Source organism: Danio rerio, chromosome 6 (assembly GCF_052040795.2).
Source record: "Danio rerio strain M-AB ecotype USA chromosome 6, GRCz13ab, whole genome shotgun sequence".
NCBI classification, from domain to species: domain Eukaryota; kingdom Metazoa; phylum Chordata; class Actinopteri; order Cypriniformes; family Danionidae; genus Danio; species Danio rerio.
The window spans coordinates 50,329,438-50,336,647 of record NC_141026.1 but is presented as its reverse complement, the minus strand read 5'-3'; the positions used below and the strand labels follow the sequence as shown (position 1 = coordinate 50,336,647).

Genomic DNA, 7,210 nt, shown 5'->3' with positions numbered 1-7,210 from the left:
CACGATGAGACGAGATGAATGAGCGCGCGCGCCATGATGCTGTCACAGCTCCAAAACGCTGTCAGAGACGCTAGAATGAAGCACACCAGCTTTTCTGGACACCATGATGGTAATATCACGATATTATTGCAGTGTCTTGAATTAACAATAATAGAACTAAATGTATGTATTAGTGAGGTAATCATTGAGAAGTTACCGTTACCATGCGTAGGTCGTCCAGAAATGAAAATGTACTCGCCCTCAAGTGGTTGAAACCTTCATGTTTCCTTTTTCTGTTGAACATAAAATATGATGTTTTGAAATATGCTGTAAACCTAACTATTTCCCAAAGTAGGAAAAACAAATACCCTGGAACTCAGTGGTTACAACTGTGTTCAGCAGAAAAAGGAAATCTAGTTTGTGAATTGTGACTAAATGACAGAACTGAGTTTTGGGTGAACTATACCTTTAACAAATTATTTAACAATATATTTTAAAGACAGATAGCACAAGCACTCTTTTCTAGCAAAACAAAAACACAACAAAAGAATCTGTCCTTGCAACATCAGTATATAGTTTAGACTGATATGAGACCAGACATACATGCCAGACTGTCTCATGTAAGTCTATAAATAACTCAATGAATATCTTCTCAGCAAAGATAGAAGCCATTCCTCATATATTTCTGGACGTGTCATTGTCAATGTATAAAACGGTCCTAGCTTGCACATCAAGTACACACTGGTATTAGATGGAGGGGAAATGCTGTAATGCAGAGTAAAAAACAAAGAGCTCCTATACATGTGAACTCAGACTCCGTCTTTTTTATTCTTGCCAAGTTCATTTAAGAAGGAAACTTAAACATTAAGAGATCCTGTAAGTTTGTGTAGCATCCGTTTGGTTCCACGACAAACAATATGTTAGCTTAATAATCTATTTATTTCTATTTTATGATATGATATAGATTCTAAATAGAGTGCAAGATCTTTATAGTATTCATTCATTCATTTTCCTTCAGCTTAGTTCCTTTATTCATCAGGGGTTACCACAGTGGAATGAACCGCTAACTTTTTCAGCACATTTACTGGGAAACATCCTTACACGTTCAATTACACACATACACCACGACCAATTTAGTTTATTCAATTCACCTGTACCGCATGTCTTTGGACTGTGGGGGAAACCAGAGCACCCAGAGGAAACCCACACCAACATGGGAGGAACATGCAAACTCCACACTGAAATGCCAACTGGCCCAGCCAGGACTCGAACCAGTAACCTTCTTGCTGTGAGGTGACAGTGCCAATCACTGAGCCACTGTGTCACCTACCTTATAGTATCTAATTACTAAATGAATATGTATTTGTTACATGTATCATATGGGGCAAATACCAAAAGAGGTTTTTAAGCATTCAAGAGTTCACACTTAGCTGATGATTGATTATAAGCAAGTTTGGCATGCTGTCCCGGGAGAGAGCCCTGAGCTCGAAGGTTCTTGAGCCCTGGGCTCCCTCCCGTTTGGAGGAAGAGAGGGGAGCCTCGAGCTCAGGTAGATCTCGACAACTCCCCCTTGATAAGAGCTGATGACTAAAAATTGAATGCTATTAAAAGATATGCTGCAGTATGAGATTACCTGTATTGCAAATTTAGATTTATCAATTTACTTGTTGTGCATGTTTTTGGAATGTGGGAGTAAACCGGAGGACCCGGGGAAAACCCACGCAAGCACGGGAAGAACATGCAAACTACACACAGAAACGACCACCGGCCTGTTAAAGGACTAGAACCGGTGACCTTTTTGCTGTGAGGCGACAGTGCTAGTCACTGGGCCACCGTGCTGCCGTATGGAGGGAAAGGTGAAAAGGTAGGGGTGGAAGGGGGATTCTTCAAATCGAAGATGACTGTAGTGAAAAAACCCTGGCTCTTTATAGTGGGTTAGGAATGGCCTGATTGGTGGATCATGCATACTAATGCAGAACCAGCCGTGTTCAATCATAATCACGTGCTCCTCTCGAAATTAGTTTATGAATAAACTTCACTTAAAACGAAACAGTGTAACGTTGCTTTAATTATTTCACATTCATTAGCATTAGTTCTGTTTAATTGTATTCTTTTGTGTTATAAACAACACTTTTTCCATGAAGACACTCACAGAAAAGTGAGTGAACAGTAGGTATACAGTAGGTATCATACCAATAAATGCATTTCTTAGAGTTATTCAGAACAACATTCATTCATTTTATTTTCGGCTTAATCCCTTTATTAATCTGGGGTTGCCACAGCGGAATAAACCGCTAGCTCATCCAGCATATGTTTTATGCAGTGGATGCCCCTCCAGCCACACCCCATCCCTGGAAAACATCCACACACACTCATTCACACTCATACAGTATAACTTACCCAATTCACCTGTACCGCATGTCTTTGAACTTTGAAACCAGAGCACCCGGAGGAAACCCACGCGAACGCAGGGAGAACATGCAAACGCCACACAGAAACGCTTTGTAAGTCGCTTTTGATAAAAGCATCTGCTAAATGACTAAATGTAAATGCCAACTAACCCAGCCGAGACTCGAACCTGCAACCTTCTTGCTGTGAAGCGACTGCAATACTGCGCCACTGCATTGCCATTTAGTATGATTATGGTGGTTCAGTGGTTAGCGCTTTTGCGTCACAGCAAGAAAGTTGCTGGTTCGAGTCCCGGCTGGGCTAGTTGCCATTTCTGTGTGGAGTTTGCATGTTTTTCTTCCGGGTGCTCCGGTTTTTCCCACAGTCCAAAGACGTGTGCTGTAGGTGAACTGAATAAACTAAATTGGTCGTAGTGTATGAGTTTGAATGAGTGTCCAAAGACATAGGTGAATTGAATGACCTAAATTAGCTGTAGTGTACGAGTGTGTGTGTTAATGTGAGAGTATATTGGCGTTTCCCAGTACTGGGTTGTGACTGGAAGGGCATCCACTGCGTCAATTAGGAACTAAACCGAAGGAAATAGTATGATGACATATTCTTATGTGTTTTAACAAGTCGATTTAATGCCATTAAATGACTTCTATGCAAAATTACTGACGAATATTTAGGTTTACATTTATCACACAAACACTAAGCACAGCAGCATGATTAAACACACAACTTCCTTCCAAATGTGATGAGTATTGGAGCTCATACAATGGAGACTATCATCTGTAATAGTTTGTCGTCTCTAAACCATATAAGACAAGCGCACTTAACCCTTCGGGCCCCAGGATGTGCGCCGATAATTAGTGACGTGTGGTTTCTGTAGCGAGAGGTCAGTGCTCTCGCCTCCCCTGATTATAGCAGTGTGTGGGAGACAGATTTCAGCAGGCCAGGCATGCGTCCCTGTCGGCCTCGCAACCTCGACCTACTGTCCCAAACAGGAATGTTAATTAGCAGCATCCACCATCCCCTGACACAGAGGACATCTACAGATAAACCAGTGGAGTCAGCATATAATAGCGTATAAATAGCAGCGCTGATATTTTAAGGTGCATTAAACAGAAATAGTTTGCTTATAAGATAATATACTTCATTTATGTTGTATCTACATGATGTTATTTTTAAGGCTCAAAATGATGAATCTGAATATGATATTTGCATTTGCCACCATGCCACCCTTAAAAAGTGAGTAGTCACTTTATTTTAATAAAAGTGAGTAAATCCGTTGTAACTTGGCTTGATTTAATATTTTATATTTATGCACATGACTCATTTACTTAATACTTTTAAGGCATTGCGTTCACTCACTTTTTAAAGTAAAGTCAACTAATCACTTTAAAACCAATGGGTTTACTCACATTAAGTAAAGCTAACTAATCACTTTTTACAGTGTATATGAGGAGAAATACATTTAAATAAACAATTATTTATCCTTACACTGTAAGACCCAGCAGTCAACTTTATCAAATGAAATTGAGTGTACTCTGTTAAAATAGTAGGGTTAAAAATACCCCAACATATAACCCAACTATAGGTTATTATAGCACCTTCTCAACTTATTTTAACCCAGTGCATTGGGTTATATAATTTAACCCAATGCATTGGGTTATTTTGATTAAATTTATTTTTTCCATTCTGGTATTACTAATGCTACTAGTAATAGTTCTACTATTAATTTTATAATTATGCCTGTGTAAATAAATAACATACGGTTCGCAAAAATATTGAACATGCTTCATTTCCATTACATTTTAGTTCCAGGCACTTTAACTAAAATAAATCCAAAAACACAAACAATGAAGAAACCGAACAAAGTGCAGACAGATATAAACTGAGCAAGCAGAAAATCCTGTGTTGATGGAGCAGAATATGGAGCTGTAGAGACTGTCCAGCAGCTGCAGCAGGCTTCACTCAGTGTCCACAATGTACAATACATTTTAACCACATCCAAAGACTGCTAAAAGATGTTCTTGGATGGAAAAACGGATATAAAAACCACGACACGGAGGTAATTTGTAAAAAATTAACAACAAAATTTTGTGTTGAAGCTTACATAAACTTTATTACACAAAAACAACATTACACACACATATTACTACAGCTGTTTTGTGTCAGTTAAATCAGTTGAAATTCTAATTTTTAACCCAACTGGTTAAGTTATTAAATAAATAACCAAATAAAGGTTAAAAATAACCCAAAAAAGCACCAAATATTTAACTCAACATGTTGAGTTATCAATAAATAACCTAATTAAGGTTAAAAAATAACCCAACAAAGCACCAAATATGTTTAAATCAACCATTGGGTTAAATAACTCTAAGTTTTTTAGAGTGTAGTTAGCTCAAAATTGACTGAAAGTTAATTCTACTGATTTTAAAACTTTTCTGACCACATTTCTAGAACTGCTCGATCTTGCAGAGTCGCACTATAACATCAGAAAGGTCCGACCCTTCCTATCTGAACAACTCCTTGTTCAAACTCTTGTTCTCTCCAGACTGGACTATTGCAACTCTCTACTGGCCGGGCTTCCAGCTAACTCTTCCAAACCTCTTCAGCTGCTTCAGAATGCAGCAGCACGAGTGGTCTGTAATGAACCTAAGAGAGCACATGTCACTCCGCTACTCATCCGTTTGCACTGGCTGCCAGTTGCTGCTCGCATCAAATTCAAAGCTCTGATGTTTGCTTACAAAGCGGCCTCTGGCTTTGCTTCTTCTTATCTGCTCTCACTTCTGCAGATTTATGTGCCTTCCAGAAACTTGTGTTCTGTGAATGAACGTCGCCTCGTCGTTCCATCCCTAAGAGGGAAAAAATCACTTTCTCGAACTCACGCATTCAATCTGCCCAGTTGGTGGAATGAACTCCCTAACTGCATCAGAACGGCAGAGTCACTCACTGTCTTCAAGAATTGACTAAAAACTCAACTATTTAGGCCCCGTTTACACTAGTGCGTTTTAGTTTTAAAACGGCGTTTTAGAATGAAAACGATCCGCGTCCACACTCGCGTTTTACCCAGCGTTTCTGAACTGCTCTCCGTCCACACCAAAACGCTGAAAACGCACATCACGTGACCACACTCACACTCTTTGTCAAGCGCTGCAGCCCATCTACCCAGATGAGAGCTCTGCTAGTCGGACTTCTCATCAAGCATCTCCCGCTGGATCTAATCTCACTATATTTATTAAACGGGCTATTTCACTCATCTTGTTGTCTTTATCTAACGACATATTCCCTGACTTTGGTCATTGGAATCTATTACTTGTTCTCAGGTAACGTGTTTTGGCTGAGCGCAAAGATAAGTTAATGATTAATGTAAGCACGTAGCCTATTCTGTATATTGACTGATCGCTTGCCTTTATTTGCTATAATGTATACACTTATTGTATGTTATACTTTTATAATGGCCATTATCGATTATTAAAACTGATATTCAGCAAAAGAGAGGGCATGTTTCGTATTTTCACTGAAATTGAAAGGAGACAGTTGTTATCGGCTCCGTTTTCTTATAAATATCCACACAGTGAAGATGACGCTCATAAATGCAGCACGGCGCCTCAACATTTCTGCTGTCTGTTTAGTTGTTGATATTAAAATGAAAATAGGCAGTTCCTTATATCATGTTTACATTTTATTCCAGTAATAATGTAATGCTCAAATTGCTTTGTGTAAATAGATTAACTACAAAGTACTCATTAGGATTAGTTTTTGAACTTAAATGGTTTGTTCAAGAGGTTTCCTCAAACATTTTGAGTTACCTTTACTTATTGGATTTTACGGTGTATATTTCTTATTACATTTCAATTATATAGTTGTTTTTTCCTCCAAGTTGTTGAATAAGCAGTATGTTTGCGCTTGATTGGAAACTGGTAAGCCCATTGTGACCAGGGGGGCAGAGTGGCACATACTTCATGCGTGTTTGCCTCTCTGTTTCCCGGGCCACACACACTCACACACATATAGTCACACATAAAGAGGGGATTTAGGATTTAGGGAGAGGCTCCTGGCTGGTTAAACTGTGATCCCCGCTCCTGTTAGTCTCACATGGATGCTTGTGATGCACGCACATTTTTCACACGCTTTGTATCTGCGCTTGAGACAGCAGATGCTGGAGGATCTAAGGGTCGCTTGTCCTTCTGTTATTATAACAAATAAAATGTGAATCATACAATGACTAAGGCATGTGATATTGAACTTGAAGTGAGTGTTCCATATCATGAGTTCAATATATGATGACACACAGAGAGTAATACTTTATAAACATGTTCATTTTTAGACTAATGGGAGACTTGGGTTTTTGCTTAATGACTGATGACTGTCGTCTCTAGTACACTTAAAATGCAGGGTTCATGTTGTCCCAGCACAAAGCTCAAGTAAAAAATTCAAGTGGATTGAACAAAGTTATCCCAACCCTGCTGAAAAATCTAGCTTAAACCAGCCTAGGCTGGTTGGCTGGTTTTAGTTGGTTGACCAGCCTGGTTTTGGAAGGGTTTTGGCCATTTCCAGGCTGGTTTCCAGCCATTTCCATCCTGGTTTCCAGCCATTTCCAGCCTAGTCTTAGCTGGTCAGGCTGGGAGATGACCAGCCAAATCTAGCTAAAACCAGCTTGACCAGCCTCCCAGCTTGGCTAGGCTGATCAAGCTGGTTTTAGCTGGTCATCTCCCAGCCTGACCAGCTAAGACCAGGCTGTAAATGGCTGGAAACCAGCCTGGAAGTGGCCAAAACCCCTCTAAAACCAGCCTGGTCGACCAGCTAAAACCAGCCAACCAGTTTAGGCTGGTTT

The 7,210-nt window shown here is 39.7% G+C and overlaps 1 long non-coding RNA gene across 1 annotated transcript in view; it reads left to right on the top strand.

The window, feature by feature from the left end:
- The window catches only part of LOC141386357 (uncharacterized), a 48,775-nt gene that overhangs the window by 30,896 nt on the left and 10,669 nt on the right, over positions 1-7,210 (top strand). The gene's annotated exons all lie outside the window — the stretch shown is intronic.